The following is a 20,021-nucleotide window of genomic DNA, read 5'->3' as shown; positions in this document are numbered from 1 at the left end:
TCTGAAAATGTATGTTGGTGCCAAAGCAACATCACTGTGTATTATTTATGTAAATATGTTTCTAAAGTAGTAATCAGAAGACCATGAAATTCTTTAAACATCTGTTAGAATTAGGGAGTGGTAGAAATCTAAATTAGGCTGTTGGAATATTGCAGTATTGCTACCAGAAAATAGAAAGTCCATAGGCAATTATATGAAGGGACAATTCTTGAAAAACAGATTCTTGATTTTTTTCTTGGCATACACTTTCTAATTAGTTTTACTTTAGCACCTTTCTTTTTTATAGTTTGCCAAAATGTACTATCTTTTATTCACAGCTTTTGGTCCCAGGATTATTCAACCTAGCTCATAAAAGAAAACAATATTGCATTTCTAAGCATTTGTTCCTAGAATTGGCAAGTTTAGTCGAAAAAAGCTGGAATGACATTAAAACAACACCCTGTCATCTTTCAATCAGTCCTTAGCTGAAGTTAAAATCCCACTCATTCTACATGATCCAGGTAAAGATCTTCTTCCTTAAGGCACTTCACTGCTTCAGGCCTCTGGTTTGCTTTTTCCCTAAAAATCCTTAAATGTTTGGCACCCATAAACACTAAATTGAGTTTTCAGTATTCAATTCACTCATTCATCCAACACTATTTGATTGTCTGCTGGATGCCAGTCATGGGGCTAAGCTCTGTAGATACAAGGATGAAAAGGACTCTGACCACATTCTTAGTATAAGAGGGAAATAAACATGAAAAGTGATAGTTACGGTACAGTCTGATAAGCACTGTCTTAAAAATTGGAAGATTATCACACATTGACAATTATAAAATTATGGAGATGTGTTCTCTCTTTAGCTGTTAGTTAAGTCCCCAAAATGCTTTATGCTTTGTCTCCCTGTATTACCATGCTGATCTGTTCATAATGCCTGTTGTTAATTAAGTCTTCTTGATAAAATGTTTTTCTCTTACTGTGCTCTTCTCTTATGTTTTTTTCCCCATTCTTTCCATTTCGTACTGTGAACAGTGAGAAGGCATTTCTTCTCAGCCCAGTACTACTACTTTGAGTTAGTAGAGGGGAGCGGTTAAAAATTCAGGCTCAGGGTAGAGATTACCTGCATTTGAATCTAGGTCCAGCCACTGGATAGCCTTTTAACATAGGCAAGTCATATAAACTCACAGTACCCAAATCTCCTCATCTGCAGAATGATGAGGAACAGCACCTGTTCCACAGTGTTCTTGTTAGGATGAAATGAGATACTGTGTGTAAAGTGCTTGGCATATAATAAGCACTGTGCAAATAGTGGCATTATTATTTGACAGCAGAACAGAGGCCAGACATTTCTTCAGTTTATAATTTAGGACCAAATAGAAATGCTATTAATAAGAAATATATTGTTTTTATTTTTGATTGCACATGACTGCTGGAGAGCCTCTGTAGCATAGAGTAAGTAGCCCCTTAGCAAGAACCAAAATGGAGGGTATGGATGAGGCTCAGATCATCACCATCTGGAGAATAGAGACAGTGCCTGAGTCGCCAGGAAATCTGTCCCCTGCTCATCCCAGAATCCCCAATCTTTGACTTTTTAAGGGAACATGTGACAGATAATGCCATCTGAGAAGGTAAGCAGCAGATCTTCTAAGTGGTAGAATTGAGATTTCAACCTTTGGCTCTCTGACTTTAAAACATGATTTTTCCCCCTCCATAAATAAAGTGTGTTCCCAATGGGACAAGGATCCAATGAATGAGTATGTAGGAAAGAGACTTGTACAGAAGATGCTGTGATAAAGTGGTCTTAGCAAGAATTGGGAGCAGACATGGGAGTGTGGGATGTCATCTGTTGTCTAGGGCAATGACGATGTAGAACAGGGACAATATTTCTTAGTAGTGCTGCCATATGCTTAGATACACCCTAAGCTTTGTTGGTATGAAGTAGTCTTTAAGATGATTGGCTGTTGGTAAAACCACAATCAGTATTGGCCTTTAAATTATACTGTGTTGATATTCAATATTGACTCTGCTGGAGTGTCATATAGATTTGCTTTTTCTTCTCAATGCTGTGGCATGACATTGCCTTAAATTTTAATAGATTATTAGTGTTTTAAAAGAGTGTGTCATTTTATATTCATATTAATGAAATTCTGTTTTTGTTTTTGTTTTTCCTGAGACGGAGTCTTGCTCTGTCGCCCAGGCTGGAGTGCAATGGCCGGATCTCAGCTCACTGCAAGCTCCGCCTCCCGGGTTCACGCCATTCTCCTGCCTCAGCCTCCTGAGTAGCTGGGACTACAGGCGCCCGCCACCTCGCCCGGCTAGTTTTTTGTATTTTTTAGTAGAGGCGGGGTTTCACCATGTTAGCCAAGATGGTCTCGATCTCCTGATTTCGTGATCCGCCCGTCTCGGCCTCCCAAAGTGCTGGGATTACAGGCTTGAGCCACCGCGCCTGGCCTGAAATTCTGATGTTGTTAGGATCACACAAGGTTGTCAAGACAAGACAGAATTCATACAATGTGCTTCCTACAATGCTCTTGGCTAAAGGGCTTTCACCACTGGCAGGACCTTGTTACAATAGCCCGACCTTCCTGGATTCCCACAGCCTGGACCCTGAGGGCTGCCACGGAGCCAGGCTCCTGTATGGCATGGGTTTGGGGAAGAAGCCAGACAGGGTTCTTAGCAGGAATATAAATTGTGTGAGGAGTCATAAAAACTAGATAAGGAATGTGTTGTTCAGTAGTTAAAGATGTGCTGGCCTTAGTTTAACTATTTTAAACCCTTAGAAGGATTTGGAAAATGAATTGAGAGCTGGTTTGTTATTTTTGCCCCCATGAGTCTTTCTTTGTTTGTCTTTTTAACAAGCACAATGGCTTTAGAAATCCTGTCTCTAGTGATGTTTACTTCTTTTCTACTTGGGAAACATTCTAAGGCTCACAATGGTACTTGTGGCACCCTAGCACATTTCCCCACCTCTTATCCCCCATCCCTCCCAATATAAAAAGAAAGAAAAGGAAAAGCTACTGACCGCACCTGAGGCTTTGTCAAAACTCTTTGGCACAATTCAGTGCCTGCAAATGTTACAGGAGGATGTGCAGATAGATGCAAAAGGGCGTTTGTCAAATCAAGAGAACACTATTCAACCGAGACGCATTTCCAGCTCTCTGTTATGTGGTTGCCTTGAGAATAATTATGTACAAGCACTGCTTGGATCTTATGGTGACCTGGCTAGGGGAAGAAGATTCTGGGAATAAACAGCAGCTAAGCAGCAACAGAGCTTGCCGTCTGTTTAAATAGTGCTCTGTAAATGTCTTCAGGTAGCCTGTCTAAACCCTGGAATTTTATTTTCTTCAGGGCTGCTAACCACCTCTCTGTGCTACCAAACTGTATAGGAGAAACCTTTGCATTTTATCTTTTAAAAACCTGCTTTTCACTCCTCCCTACATACAACTACCATCACATATTTCATGATTATCTCAGACTCTTTTAGCATTTGCATGTGGTTAGTTTTCTTTCGTTATTTACTAGCCTTGAATGAATCTGTAGCCTTTTATATTTTATAGATATTATATAAAACACATCATGTTTGTTTCATAAAGATCTTGTTTTTCAACACTGATGACTGTAGATGCATAGTTTTTGCAGCATGCTAAATCTTAATCTCCATTTTGTATTTTCTGGTTAAAATCATCTCTGTAAAACATCAATAAAAGAGAGAAAGCACAGTTTTTTTCCAGGTGCTCCCAGGTTGATCTTGTACAGTAGAAAGGTACAAGACTTCACATATATTTATCCAATCTAGAAAAATTTATTACACATCTGATTCTGAGTGAAAATACAGAATTACTATCTTTAACTTTCAGGAAGCAAGGACTATAGTAGCTTTTTTTTGTGTGTGCTAATGGAAAATCTCCATTATTCCATAATTTTTGGAGCCTGTTGCCAAATTTGGTGGAGCAAGAATAGAGCTCTGCTTTTATCTTTCATGGTGCTTGAATCTTCGCTCTCTTTCTTGGCTTTGGAGAAGTGTACAGTTGTTTTTTCCTTCTTCTTTTCTCAGTCCTTCTCTGAAATTCTTGAATGGCTTGTTTGCCTCTGTTCACTGTTTTATGGCTTTAGAGCTCAATTTTATATCTCCTTCCCTGACATCTCTCATGAGCTCCAGTACCTGGTGGAATTTCCACCTTAGACTTGGCCTGTCTAACATTGACTGAGCTCACATCTTCCTCACTCCATCTTTCAGCACATTTGTGCCAAAGTTGTTTGCTGCCTCCTTTAGTCAGGCTCCAGAGGGCTTTACTAAGATTTCTATCATTTATCTTGATTGTGCCTGATTTAAAAAATGATTTAAATAATAAGCTCATCTTACTTTTAATTCTAAATCTTCCTGGATGGGTTTGAATTCAAAGTTTTCTTTTGTTTATTCAAAATCCACTGTCTAAAAATTTTCACTTGTGTTGAAGGTTTATGAAAAACTGAAAAGTATGAACAAATTTAAAAATATATACTTTCTACATGCTTAAAAGGGTCTTAGAAGTCATTTGGTAAAATTACTCATTACATAGATGAATAATTCATTGTAGACTGTAGTGAGTTGGGTTTCTAGGCCCTTGGTGAAGCTTTGCTTTTACTAAATATAATGAGAAAAGTATGGTTGTTAATGAATTACATATTCCACATCTCTATGTACATTCATGTTTATTTCTTCATTCATAACATTTTGAATCTTCAGACCTATAAGAGGATCATCTTTTGGGAATTATATGCTTTATATTTGCAAAAGTCTATTTCTAAAAGTCTGACCTGAGTTTCACATAACTTGAGTATATTGCTTTCTTTCAGAGAACATTTGTCTTTGGGCCTCATCACACGTTGTTTCTTGTGTAGAGACCTGTCACATGGCCAGTCTCAAATCATTAGCCAAGTCCAAGTTTTGCAATAACCAACCCATGAATAATGACACAATAATGGGAATTGAGCAGCAATATAAATTATGTTAGATTTAGCAAACCACACGTTATGAACACATTAAAAAAAGAAATACCGTTCCACTTTTAGAATGACCCTATTATGTGATGAAAAAGGAACTGAAGAGAATGTGGGCACTGCTAACTTCTAGAAGTAAGGAAAGTACACTTAGATATGGGCATAATTTTTGGTGAACTGAAATTCCTGTCCTCAAAGTAATAAAATTTGATTCATTTCTCTAAATGATCATCTCTAAATAGATCTATACAATACTAAGTACCTACTGGCTTATATGGCTGTAGTTCCTCATAGTTATTTGAAATGAGCCTGTGGTGATGGTTTGAGGCTAATATAATTATTTTCTTCCACTGCGGGCAAGGTATAAATCCTCCAGGACTTCTGAAATGCCCTTTTATACTCCTTTCAGGAAGGTAAAATGATCACTTTATCAAATCCATGTCCGTAGGAATTGCATTTCTATGTATGCTGTTTGATCTTATTAGATCAAATCATTTTCTATGGATCAACTTGTCTCAGTCTTCATTTCTTTCAAGAGGAAGGAGTTATAAAGACTACGGTGGGGATATTTCACTTGGTTTGCACACTATTGGTAAAGGATAAATGATAAAAGAGGATATAATCATGACTCATACAAATATAAAATAGATACATGTCAACATTTTTATTTCACTCACTAATTAGTGAAGGAACTGGAACAGTTGTAAAATTGGTTGCTACAAAGGAGAATTTAAACAGCCAACCAATACACAAGCTCATCAGAAAGGCTGATTTAAATTTGCTTAATAGATACAAAGCTAGCTTCTTCAACAGTGGGAGAGGGAAGTCGATTGAATTTCCACTGGACAGAGTTTATTTGCATGCCTCTAACCAAGAATTATTTGCATTGCTATCAGTTTTCTGCAGGTTAATGTATACCTCTACAGAATTATAAAATAGCTGAAGACAATGAAAAGCACAAACTTCACAAAATTAGATAACCTTGGGTGTGTTCTAAACAATGCATTGTTTTGCATTAATGACACCCTTAGTCTTTTGGTCTACTTCATTAGCTTTCCCAGTTTTTCCCTACAGATTGCCCTCTTCTTTTGGCTTTAATTTTTCAATGGTTTTGGGGAAGGTAACACCCAATTTATGTTTCAGAATAATTTTTATTATCTCTGCTTAAGCCTTTTGTTCCCTCGTCTTCAAGTCCAGCTTAGGCAACTAGTCACCCTCCTCGCGAAGAGCATATCCCCAAATTGGAAAATAATCCTTCAGGACATCTGAACATAAGTACATTTGGCTTACTTGGTGAAGCAGTGGTCTGAATAGAATAAGACTACATGGAAGGAGGCGAGTGTTCGACATTTTAAAATGCATTTTAAGAAAAATTAATTTTGGGTCTTTTTGCTTACCATATTTATTTGCTATGTATTTTATTATTATTTTTTGAGACAGGGTCTTGCTCTGTCACTCAGGCTGGAGTGCAGTGGCACAATCATGGCTTACTGCAGGCTCTACCTCCCGGGCTCAAGCAATTCTACCACTTCAGTTTCTTGAGTAGCTGGGGCTACAAGAGTGTGCCACCACACCCAGCTAATTTTTTATTTTTTTGCAGAGATAGGGGTCTCACTATGTTGCCCAAGCTGGACTTGAACTCCTAGGTTCAAGCAATCTTCCTACCTTGACCTCCCAAAGTGTTGGGATTATAGGCATGAACCACCATAGTCACCATACACTGCTATGCATTTTAGAGTAGTTAATACAATTGTGACAAATTACAGTGGGAGGTAAATCAATGAATATTGTAAAACATTAGCAAAAATTCAAGGTCATATGGTCCAAACATCTAAACAGTTCTATTGTTACTTCACTAATGAATTAATTCATTTATTCACTAGATCTGAAGCTCGGTAAAGGCAATAACTTCACCTATTTTGTTCCCTATTGCCTCCCCAAAGCCTTGCACAGTGTTGGAGGCATAGTATATTTGTGATATACACTTATCCAGTGAAATTTTAAGAGTAATTTATTAACCACCTACTCTTTATCTGACACTATGATAGGTGCTGGGGGTTAAAAATAAATATATAATATTCATTATGATTAATGTTTTAGAAAAGTTCCTCATCTTTTATTGGATCTTTTCCCTCAAAGGAATTTGTCCTTGATGAGATAATTTTAGGCATTATGGCAGACTAACTGGAGAACAGTCTGAGTTTTCCCCAAATCACACCATATAGGCAAGTTTCTTTTGAATGTGTGGTTAATATTATCTCTACTGGGATCTCCCCAAGCAGTATGCTGGGTGTCACCCACATGGAGACATTGGAGGTTGCTGAGATATAGACCGCTGGCTTCAATGGCAGCAGTTCAAGTTCTTCTAGCAACCCTTCACCGTGTTTCTGAGTCTGATCAGAGATTCTTCCTCTTATAGTAGCCTAAGAAGAAGAATCACTACTACCGATTAGTATGTGCCAGAATCTAGGCTAAGCACTTTGTAACTTATATCTCATTTAATCCTTATACCTAGCCTGTGGAGTAGGTGAGAAGTTAAGGTTTATTATTTCATTAATGCAGCTAGTGAGTGGCAGGGTTAGGACATGATTTGAGGTCTGCCTGAAGTCAAAGGCCATACGCTTTGAACTGTGTAGCCTCAATATCTAGAACTGATGTGATGAGAATATGGCTGAGTCTATGTTGAGTGTTTTTGGGTCTGCATGAGTGGATGTGGGAGAAGCAGGATTCTTTTTTCTTCATTCATGATGCAATAAAGACAAAATGTGCATTATCCATTTTTGCTCTGCTGTAGACTTCTCTCCATCTAGGCTCCTGTTGAAAAATTACATAGTGACTCTGACAATTGAATCAAGACTTCTATTAAGACCCCAGAGAGGTCAGCCTTTCATACAATGGCATTTCGACCTTCTCTTCCACCCTCAGCCTGAAGAGTTCTGAAATAGCTGCTGTCTGCCCATAAGTCATCCTTCAAACCTTTGTATTTACAGGACAACTTGGCATTTTTCTTTTATTCATCTTTCAAAATTTCCAATACCCTTAACATTTGATTTTTTCTCTCAGAATTTACTTCTCTGAAAATGTCTACATTTTGGCTTCCTTTAGTTTCGTTTCCAATTTTGAACTCAGTGTGCTCCTCTGAAATCATTTCCCTCCTTCTAATTAACCTGACTCCATTACATACACATTCCCTATTCTTAGCTTCATTGTATCATCTACATAAATTACTAAAGTTATTTCAGCTTTATCTCAGACCTCCTTTAACACCTACTCTTCAGAATTCTTGGTTTCTTGCCATTATCCCTGATTAGCCTCAAATCTCTCTCTCTCTTTTTTTTTGAGACAGAGTCTCTCTCTGTGGCCCAGGCTGGAGTGCAGTGGCATGATCTCTGCTCACTGCAACCTCTGCCTCCTGAGTTCAAGCAATTCTCCTACCTCGGCCTCCCGAGTAGCTGGGATTACAGGCACATGCCACCATGCCCAGCTAATTTTTGTATTTTTATGTATTTTTTGTATTTAGAGACGGGGTTTCAACATGTTGGCCAGGCTGGTCTCGAATTCCTGACCTTGTGATCCACCTGCCTCAGCCTCCCAAAGTGCTGGGATTACAGGCATGAGCCACCACACCCCCAAATTCTTTTGATTATCTCTTTCTAACATCCCAACTAATGTGAACTGAGAGGAAAAAAAAAAAAAGAAAAAAGAATGTGTGGAAAACTAGAATAAATTCTATAAAGATTTACATAGTCATTTAGTTTTTATAAACAGACTCTACTCAACTTTGTTGGTCTAAGTTCTAAAAGGTACCTTTGGGGTAAAAAATAACTACATAGCATATTATAGCAAAATAACTATGTTTTAAGAGTTTAATTTTCAATTTTTATTTGATCTGTGACTATTTCAATGTAATGGTTTATGTATGCTCCTTTTGTTTTAACTTTTTTTTTGTAGAAAATTTCAAAAATATACAAAAATAGGATAGAATTAACAGCCATGTAGCTGTCACTTAGTTTTAACTATTTACAACTCATGACCAGTCTCATTCCATCTACTTCCTCCTTCCTCCTGAAGTGTTTGGAAACAAATTCCAGACATCATATCATTTTATATAAGTATTTCAGTATGTATTGCTAAAGGAAAAGCAATACTTTGGGAAAAATCATAACTGCAACTAAACATTTTCTTAAAGATCATCAAGTAATAGCCAATGTTCTAATGTCCTTGTCTTATTTATTTTACAGTTTGTTTGCTTCAATCAAAATCAAGTTCATGAATTGAATTGGTTGTTATATTTTGTGTCTTTTTAATATGTAGACTCTCACTCATCTCTTTATTGCCATCAATTCATTTGTCGAAGAAGTCAAATTATTTGTTTTATGGTGTTTCCAACAGTTTGGATGTTATTGATTGTATCCCTGTGGTGTGTTAAATGTATTGCTTTAGCATTTATATTTTCTCTAAATTGGTGATCTGATTCAGATCACCTTAACCAGATTCAGGTTTGACTTCTTGGGAAGGTTACTTCATAGGCAGTATTGTGGACTTTCATCAGGAGGTAGCACAATGGCTGGTTATCTCTCTTTTTATGATGTTAGTGACCATTGGTTTTCACATCCTAGATTCACAGAGCAACCAAATAAGGACGATTGAGTGAATGGCTAAAGAAATAAATATGTTCGAATCTGTACCCATCTCATGTCTTTCCCGATGTAAGTATAGAAATTAAGATTATTCGAAGATCATAATAAGTTCTACCTCCTCCAAATAAATATTTTTTTCAATAAAGTTTCCAAGGACCTAGATAATTTAGGATTATCTTGTCCAATGAGACCTTGGAATATTTGTGTTTGGAGTCACTGTGGAAGACACATGCACATATTTTAGAAAGCTGAGGAGCAAGCTGGCATTCTCTAGATAAGATTAAAGAACACGGCTAGATGTATACTTTTTTAGGTGAGGGAGGGAAATGATCTGGGCACACACAAAATAAGCTGTTAACAATGATTATCACTGGTGAGAATGAGTGGGGGAGATGGGAAAGTTTGTCATTTCATTTTGTACCTGTCTATTGTTTGAACTTTCTCCATGATTATCTAGATGGGATCATGTTCATTTCGATTTTCTTCCTTGTATTTATATAGTTAAAAATGTAGTAAATGCTAAATAAATGAATGAGTAATTAATTAAATTAGAAAGCTATTTAAGACACTTGTCTGGATGGAGATGCTTCCCATTCTTTTTTTTTTTTTTTTTTTTTTTTTGAGATGGAGTCTGACTCTGTCACCCAGGCTGGAGTGCAGTAGCTCGACCTCGGCTCACTGCAAGCTCCATCTCCTGGGTTCACGCCATTCTCCTGCCTCAGCCTCCCGAGTAGCTGGGACTACAGGCGCCGCCACCACATCCGGCTAATTTTTTGTATTTTTAGTAGAGACGGGGTTTCACCGTGTTAGCCAGGATGGTCTCGATCTCCTGACTTCGTGATCCACCCGCCTCGGCCTCCCAAAGTGCTGGGACTACAGGCGTGAGCCACTGTGCCCAGCCGATGCTTCCCATTCTTAAGGAACTTACCTGGTTGGAGAAAAAAAACAAAACTAGGACATAGCACTTATGTTTATCAGCATACTTACTGCACGTATGCTAGGCACTGGGGGTGTTACAAGAGAAAAGATCATATTTCTTTTTAAGATTTCCCATAGGACTTTCATCAACTCTACTGTGTAGGAGAAGCGATCAATCATCAGGCCTCTGCCCATGCTCCCGAGCACATCACCTATAGGCTCTGAAAGCCCCAAGATCTCAACTGGCTTCCTGTAAGCCTCTGTACCAGCTGCCTTACACCCTAACCTAACTTGAAGGCATCCTGCCCCAGGCTGCTTCTCTCCCACTGCAATTCTCCTCTGCACTGCTCTCTTTGCTTTGTACAACTCCGGACTCTCTGGAACCTCTGAACATTGCTTTTTACCTCGTTTTAATTAAACCAGTTTCCCCAGTGGCATGGCTCTCCTTTTTGATCTCCTTAAGGGACAGGTTGATTTTACTTCTTTGGTAATATTCCCCTTCAGAGGCTTGAGGCGCCTTCAAACTATAAACTTATACACGATAATTTTTCTTCTCTCTTAGAAAAAGGATAAATTTATAATGGCTCTGTTAACTAAGGTTTTTAATAAGCTACACCAATATTAATGTGTACCCTTTTCCTGGAAGATATATTTTACTTACAGAAAAGAATGAAATATGCATTTTCAAAATTTTTGTAAGAATTTTCCAGCCCCAAATCATTCTGGTTGGAGGTTTAATGTGGGACCTGACCAGTGAGCCCATTTCAAATAAAGTAGGGAGCTGTGACTCCCCTCACTGCACATAAGAACTTACGTCCCAGGAGAAGAAAGGGGCAAGGACCAGCACAGCTCTTAAAGCTGGTGGAACCCATCCTCAGTACCACTTTCCACAGGGCATTGGGTTAGGAAAAAAGTCTAGATCTGCTCAGACAGCTGAAAAGAAAAAGGAGAAAAAGAAACCTAACAAGCAGAGTGCTAAAATCGATGTGCCCAATGTGAGAAAACAATAAAAGGTGCATCCCTTGTGAATTTATTTAGTTTCCAATAACAGAAAGTTCACCTAAAAGACTGATATAAGTAGGCATTTATTCTGCTTATGAAACAAAACATCCAGAGGTGAGATTTTTCTGGTATCAGTTCAGTTGCTCAAGTTATCATCAGAGATTACATTGATTTCTCCTCTTTTGTTCTGCTACCTTACTTTGTTGATCACATAAATATACATGTTTGCTGCATCTTTATCACAAGATGTGCCAGATATTTTGTCCACATTGACAGAAGAAAGAGGAAGCACATCCAATCATTCTCAACCTCTCTCTTCAGGAAGACAAAAGTCACCAACTTCCTCAAGCAAATGTTGCTTTATGCCTCATTGGCTCAAGCTGCATTCTCTTGGCACCCTCAGATGTAAGAGAAGCTGGGAGGCCAGGGAGCAGTCATTGTCTCACCTGAGACTGGATGTGTGGCAACATTAGGCAGTGATCTGTTAGCAAGGAACAAGCTGTGAAGCGAGGGTGGCAGGTGGAATTACAGGTAGGCAACTATGAAAGACGGCAGAATCTGTTTGATACCTAGGCCTTTTGGAATCCTGGAGTGTCTGTCCTCACTACTTGTTTTAAAAAATCTCAAACAAAGCTCAGACTGGAGTATGAAGTCACTGATTTTCACACGTGCCTAAGATTATTTGACACTGAGGATTTTGGGGATATGTAAAAAGCAAATCCTAGGTCCAAATAAACTCCCTTGTGTTGAGCTGGGAGGTGCCTTTTCCTGGGAACTGTGGAGAAAGATGATCCTAGGTCCAAATAAACTCCCTTGTGTTGAGCTGGGAGGTGCCTTTTCCTGGGAACTGTGGAGAAAGATGATGTAGTGAGTTCGAGTTTATTTTTTTCTCTTTTTGGCACTGTCTATCCCAAATGCCTGTCTCTTTTTTTCATGGGAGTATGGTAGGAAAAGTAACTCACTCATATCTTATCAATTATAACTATAAACTTTATTTTTTATATATGTGAGTTAATTTTTCTATTTTTGTCTGTGATTCTGAAGAAAAACCTGTGATCTTGGAATCTTTTACTTTATGCAAACATAAAAGAGGCTAATTTAGCTACAGTTGTGTTTATAGAGATCAAGGGTAAAAATGGTTTTGTGGAAAAGATGACTCATAAACATAATTTAAAAAACTCAATTGATAACATAAAGTACCTAAGTTTAAAACATAAAGTTATCTTTTAAAGATTCTAATTGAAAGACAAATGGGTGCTAGCTAGTCCAGGAAAAGATGAAGAAGCTTGTTTGAAAGATTAGGTGGTTGTAATCTTTATTATTTCCAAGATGCAATTCCACTGAGTGGGCTAAAAAATCCTATTATGAGTTCCATCCTCTGTATCAGAACATTTTAAAAGAAACCTGCCAAGATGAGGGGAAATTCCCTTTTATTTGCCAGGATCTAATTAATGAATTGGGGGTTTTGGAAAGCAGTGAAACATGCATTCACAGCTCTAAGAGATAGAAATCAGTTAAAAGATTTGTTTTCCATCCAAATTCTTCCATAAGTTTGGAGCTAATATGATACAGTCTTCCAAAATCTAGATCATTGACAGTTAGGATGTCCAATCACAGTTGTTTTTATTTGAAATATTGAAATGTGTAGGAGTTTCTTTATGAAATATTTGAAGCAGTAAGCGTACATATATTTTCTTGACTTAAATAATAAAAAATTTCTAGAACATTATATAAGTTAATTTCTATTCCTTGTTTTGAGTCAAATAAGTTATGTCTTGGGATAAAACAGGGCCTTGGTTGGGAGCTGGGCTTGCTTTTTTTTTTTTTTTTTTCTTGAGATGGAGTCTCCCTTTGTTGCCCAGGCTGGAGTGCAGTGGCACGATCTTGGCTCACTGCAACCTCTGCCTCCTGGGTTCAAGCGATTCTCCTGCTTCAGCCTCCCTGAGTAGCTGGGACTACAGGCACATGCCACCATGCCCAGTTAATTTTTTTTTTTTTTGGATTTTTAGTAGAGACGAGGTTTCATCATGTTGGCCAAGCCGGTCTTGAAGTCTTGACCTCAGGTGATCCTCCTACCTTGGCCTCCCAAAGTGCTGGGATTACAGGTGTGAGCCACCACTCCTGGCCAGGCTTGCTCATCCTTATTGCACATTTCTCTGCACACCCATATGCCTCCACCCAAGTGAAAAACCCATGCCCTTGAGAGGCTTGTGACTCTGGCATATTCTCTACATCTCTGCATTGTTGTCATCCTTGAACACTCAGATGCCATTTGTTGAAGTCTTCAGCAATAAACTGACAGATGTCACGTCCATGTCCTGTCCTGTCATAATCCTAGCTCCAACTCTCTGACCATTCAGTCCTAGAATACAAATGACTTTGACCTACCTCTGCCTCATGTCTGTCAGTGTTCAGTCCACTTCAGTCCACACATGCTTTACAACACTTTGAGACTTTTAGGCTCCCCTCACTCTGAAATCCTCTCTTGGCACCTGTGGCACTTTCTAGCTTTTTTCCTGTTCTCTGGATGGGTCTTCTTAGTCTTTTTTAAAGCTCCTAATTCTCCATGCCTCCCTTGAATCTTGTTTCTCAGGCTTCAGTCTGTGTGTTTTTCTTAGGCCAGCTCATCCTTCGCATGGCTTCAATTAGCACCTGATGAAAACAAAAATCTACAGCTGCAGTTCAGTACTCATCCTTGAACTCTAGGGCCCTATCAAACTTCATCCTGGGTCTCTCAATTTGAAAGTCTAATCTCAAACTCCCCATGTACCTCCTGCACTCATTGCCTTCACCTTCCACACCACCATTTCGCCATTGACCATTTTACAGCTCTGGCTCCTGTTTTCCATGTCTCAGTGTTGGCATCTGGTTGCCCAAGCTATAAACCCAGACGTTTTCTTTCACCCTTTCCTTTCCTCCTCATTTCCTCTATAAAAAATCAATCTGGTCCTATGAATTCTCCTTTTAAAATGTATCCATAACAGCTCTCAAATGTGTTTATTGCTTTCTGTTCTTCCATTACGCATTTATAGGTGACTACTTCAATAGTTCTTGCTGCTTTCATCTTCCCTTTTTCTACTCCAAAGAGTAACTATAGCAATTAGTTTACTCCCTTTTGATAGTGCCCCAATTTTTTCTTTCTTTTTTTTTATTATTATACTTTAAGTTCTAGGGTACATGTGCACAACGTGCAGGTTTGTTACATATGTATACATGTGCCACATTGGTGTGCTGCACCCATTAACTCATCATTTACCTTAGGTGTATCTCCTAATACTATCCCTCCCCCCTACCCCCTCCCCACAATACGACCCAGTATGTGATGTTCCCCTTCCTGTGTCCAAGTGATCTCATTGTTCAATTCTCACTTATGAGTGAGAACATGCAGTATTTGGTTTTCTGTTCTTGCAATAGTTTGCTGAGAATGATGGTTTCCAGCTGCATCCATGTCTCTACAAAGGACATGAACTCATCCATTTTTATGGCTGCATAGTATTCCATGGTGTATATGTGCCACATTTTCTTAATCCAATCTGTCACTGATGGACATTTGGGTTGATTCTAAGTCTTTGCTATTGTGAATAGTGCCGCAATAAACATACGTGTACATGTGTCTTTATAGCAGCATGACTTATAATCCTTTGGGTATATCCCCAGTAATGGGATGGCTGGGTCAAATGGTATTTCTAGTTCTAGATCCTTGAGGAATCGCCACACTGTTTTCCATAATGGTTGAACTAGTTTACAGTCCCACCAACAGTGTAAAAGTGTTCCTATTTCTCCATATCCTCTCCAGCACCTGTTGTTTCCTGATTTTTTAATGATTGCCATTCTAACTGGTGTGAGATGGTATCTCATTGTGGTTTTGATTTGCATTTCTCTGATGGCCAGTGATGATGAGCATTTTTTCGTGTCTGTTGGCTGTATGAATGTCTTCTTTTGAGAAGTGTCTGTCCATAACTTTTGCCCACTTTTTGATGGGGTTGTTTGTTTTTTTCTTGTAAATTTGTTTGAGTTCTTTATAGGTTCTGGATATTATCCCTTTGTCAGATGAGTAGTCTCCCATTCCTTAGGTTGCCTGTACACTCTGATGGTAGTTTCTTTTGCTGTGCAGAAGCTCTTTAGTTTAATAAGATCCCATTTATCAATTTTGGCTTTTGCTGCCGTTGCTTTTGGTGTTTTAGACATGAAGCCCTTGCCCATGCCTATGTCCTGAATGGTATTACCTAGGTTTTCTTCTAGAGTTTTTATGGTTTTAGGCCTAACATTTAAGTCTCTAGTCCATCTTGAATTAATTTTCGTATAAGGAGTAACGAAAAGATCCAGTTTCAGCTTTCTACTTATGACTAGACAATTTTCCCAGCACCATTTATTAAATAGGGAATCCTTTCTCAATTTCTTGTTTTTCTGAGGTTTGTCAAAGATCAGATGGCTGTAGATGTGTGGTATCATTTCCGAGGGCTCTGTTCTGTTCCATTGGTCTATATCTCTGTTTTGGTACCAGTACCATGCTGTTTTGGTTACTGTGGCCTTGTAGTATAGTTTGAAGTCAGGTAGTGTGATGCTTCCACTTTTGTTCTTTTGGCTTAGGATTGTCTTGGCAATGTGGGGTCATTTTTGGTTCCATATTAACTTTAAAGCCGTTTTTTCCAATTCTGTGAAGAAAGTCATTGGTAGCTTAATGGGAATGGCATTGAATCTATAAATTACCTTGGGCAGAATGGCCATTTTCATGATATTGATTCTTCCTATCCATGAGCATGGTATGTTCTTCCATTTGTTTGTGTCCTCTTTTATTTCACTGAGCAGTGGTTTGTAGTTCTCCTTGAAGAGGTCCTTTACATCCCTTGTAAGTTGGATTCCTAGGTATTTTATTCTCTTTGAAGCTATTGTGAATGGGAGTTCAATCACGATTTGGCTCTCTGTTTGTCTGTTACTGGTGTATAAGAATGCTTGTGATTTTTGCACATTGATTTTGTATCCTGAGACTTTGCTGAAGTTTCTTATCAGTTTAAGGAGATTTTGGGCTGAGACAATGGGGTTTTCTAAGTATACAATCATGTCATCTGCAAACAGGGACAATTTGACTTCCCTTTTCCTAACTGAATACCCTTGATTTCTTTCTCTTGCCTGATTGCCCTAGCCAGAACTTCCAACACTATGTTGAATAGGAGTGGTGAGAGAGGGCATCCCTGTCTTGTGCCGGTTTTCGAAGGGAATGCTTCCAGATTTTGACCATTCAGTATGATATTGTCTGTGGGTTTTGTCATAAATTGCTCTTATTATTTTGGGATACATTCTATCAATATCGAATTTATTGAGAGTTTTTAACATGAAGAGCTCTTGAATTTGGTCAAAGCCTTTTCTGCATCTATTGAGAAAATCATGGGGTTTTTGTCTTTTGTTCTGTTTATATGCTGGATTACATTTATTGATTTGTGTTTGTTGAACCAGCCTTGCATCCCAGGGATGAAGCCCACTTGATCATGGTGGATAAGCTTTTTGATGTGCTGCTGGATTTGGTTTGCCAGTATTTTATTGAGGATTTTTGCATCGATGTTCATCAGTGATATCGGTCTAAAATTCTCTTTTTTTTGTATTTCTGTCAGGCTTTGGTATCAGGATGATGTTAGCCTCGTAAAATGAGTTAGGGAGGATTCCCTCATTTTCTGTTGATTGGAATAATTTCAGAAGGAATGGTACCAACTCCTCCTTGTACCCCTGGTAGAATTCAGCTGTGAATCTGTCTGGTCCTGGACTTTTTGGTTGGTAGACTATTAATTATTGCCTCAATTTCAGAGCCTGCTCTTGGTCTATTCAGGGATTCAACTTCTTCCTGGTTTAGTCTTAGGAGAGTGTAAGTGTCCAGGAAATTATCCATTTCTTCTAGGTTTTCTAGTTTATTTGCTTTTATAGTATTGTTTACTGTATTCTCTGATGGTAGTTTGTATTTCTGTGGGGTTGGTGGTGATATCCCCTTTATCATTTTTTATTGCATCTATTTGATTCTTCTCTCTTTTCTTCTTTATTAGTCTTGCTAGCCGTCTATCAATTTTGTTGATCTTTTCAAAAAACCAACCTCTGGATTCATTGATGTTTTGGAGGGTGTTTTGTGTCTCTATCTCCTTCAGTTCTGCTCTGATCTTAGTTATTTCTTTCCTTCTGCTAGCTTTTGAATGTGTTTCCTCTTGCTTCTCTAGTTCCTTTAATTGTGATGTTAGAGTGTCAATTTTAGATCTTTCCTGCTTTCTCTTGTGGGCATTTAGTGCTATAAATTTCCCTCTACACACTGCTTCAAATGTGTCCCAGAGATTCTGGTATGTTGTATCTTTGTTCTCATTGGTTTCAAAGAACATCTTTATTTCTGCCTTCATTTCGTTATGTACCCAGTAGTCATTCAGGAGCAGGTTATTCAGTTTCCATGTAGTTGAGCGGTTTTGATTGAGTTTCTTAGTCCTGAGTTCTAGTTTTATTGCACTGTGGTCTGAGAGACAGTTTGTTATAATTTCTGTTCTTTTATATTTGCTGAGGAGTGCTTTACTTGCAACTATGTGGTCAAATTTGGAATAAGTGCGATGTGGTGCTGAGAAGAATGTATATTCTCTTGATTTGGGGTGGAGGGTTCTGTTGATGTCTATTAGGTCCGCTTGCTGCAGAGTTGAGTTCAATTCCTGGATATCCTTGTTAACTTTCTGTCTCATTGATCTGTCTAATGTTGACAGTGGGGTGTTGAAGTCTCCCATTATTATTGTATGGGAGTCTAAGTCTCTTTGTAAGTCTCTAAGGACTTGCTTTATGAATCTGGGTGCTCCTGTGTTGGGTGTATATATATTTAGGATAGTTAGCTCTTCCTGATGAATTGATCCCTTTACCATTATGTAATGAATGGCCTTCTTTGTCTCTTTTGATCTTTGATGGTTTAAAGTCTGTTTTATCAGACACTAGGATTGCAACCCCTGCTTTTTTTGTTCTCCATTTGCTTGGTAGGTCTTCCTCCATTCCTTTATTTTGAGCCTATGTGTGGCTCCACATGTGAGATGGATCTCCTGAATACAGCAAACTGATGGGTCTTGACTCTTTATCCAATTTGCCAGTCTGTGTCTTTTAATTGGACTATTTAGTCCATTTCATTTAAGGTTAATATTGTTATATGTGAACTTGATCCTGTCATTATGATATTAGCTGGTTATTTTGCTCAGTAGTTGATGCAGTTTCTTTCTAGCATTGACGGACTTTACATTTTGACATGTTTTTGCAATGGCTGGTACCTGTTTTTCTTTTCCATATTTAGTGCTTCCTTCAGGATCTCTCGTAGGGCAAGCCTGGTGGTGACAAAATCTCTAAGCATTTGCTTATCTATAAAAGATTTTATTTCTCCTTCACTTATGAAAATTAGTTTGGCTGGATATGAAATTCTGGTTTGAAAATTCTTTTCTTTAAGAATGTTGAATATTGGCCCCCACTCTCTTCTGGCTTATAGAGTTTCTGCCGAGAGATCTGCTGTTAGTCTGATGGGCTTCCCTTTGTGTGTAACCCGACCTTTCTCTCTGGCTGCCCTTAAGATTTTTTCCTTCATTTCAACTTTGGTGAATCTGACAATTATGTGTCTTGGAGTTGCTCTTCTCGAGGAGTATCTTTGTGGTGTTCTCTGTATTTCCTGAATTTGTATGTTGACCTGCAATACTAGATTGGGGAAGTTCTCCTGGATGATATCCTGCAGAGTGTTTTTCAACTTGATTCCATTTTCCCCGTCACTTTCAGGCACACCAATCAGACGTAGATTTGGTCTTTTCACATAATCCCATACTTCTTGGAGGCTTTGTTCATTTCTTTTTACTCTTTTTCTCCACACTTCTCCTCTCGCTTCGTTTCATTCATTTGATCTTCAATCACTGATACTCTTTCTTCCAGTTGATCAAGTCGGTTACTGAAGCTTGTGCATTTGTCACATAGTTCTCGTATTATGTTTTTCATCTGTATCAGTTCTTTTAAGGTCTTTTCTGCACTGATTATTCTAGTTATCCATTCATCCATTCTTTTTTCAAGGTTTTTAGTTTCTTTGCACTGGTTACATAGTTCCTCCTTTAGCTCTGAGAAATTTGGTTGACTGAAGTCTTCTTCCCTCGACTTGTCAAACTCATTCTCCATCCAGCTTTTTTCCATTGCTGGCAATGAGCTGCGTTCCTTTGGAGGGTGAGATGCACTGTGATTTTTTGAATTTCCAGCTTTTCTGCCCTGCTTTTTCCCCATCTTTGTGGTTTTATCTGCCTTTGGTCTTTGATCATGGTGACGTACTGATGGGGTTATGGTGTGGGTGTCCTTTCTGTTTGTTAGTTTTCCTTCTAACAATCAGACCCTCAGTTGCAGGTCTGTTGGAGTTTGCTTGAGGTCCACTCCAGACCCTATTTGCCTGGGTATCAGCAGCGGAGGCTCAGAAGATAGAATATTGCTGAACAGCGAGTATTGCTGTCTGATTCTTGCTCTGGAAGCTTCATCTCAGGG

The 20,021-nt window shown here is 38.5% G+C and overlaps 1 long non-coding RNA gene across 1 annotated transcript in view; it reads left to right on the top strand.

The window, feature by feature from the left end:
* Positions 1-410: 410 nt before the first annotated feature.
* The window catches only part of LOC144339441 (uncharacterized), a 46,930-nt gene continuing 27,319 nt past the window's right edge, over positions 411-20,021 (top strand). The window contains exons 1-2 of the long non-coding RNA XR_013414465.1: positions 411-500; positions 1,417-1,607. This is a non-coding gene — a long non-coding RNA (uncharacterized LOC144339441). The remainder of the gene's footprint in view (positions 501-1,416; positions 1,608-20,021) is intronic.

Source organism: Macaca mulatta, chromosome 2, assembly GCF_049350105.2.
Source record: "Macaca mulatta isolate MMU2019108-1 chromosome 2, T2T-MMU8v2.0, whole genome shotgun sequence".
NCBI lineage: Eukaryota > Metazoa > Chordata > Mammalia > Primates > Cercopithecidae > Macaca > Macaca mulatta.
Note: the sequence above shows the minus strand (reverse complement) of the source record. Positions and strands in the feature narration are given on the sequence as shown.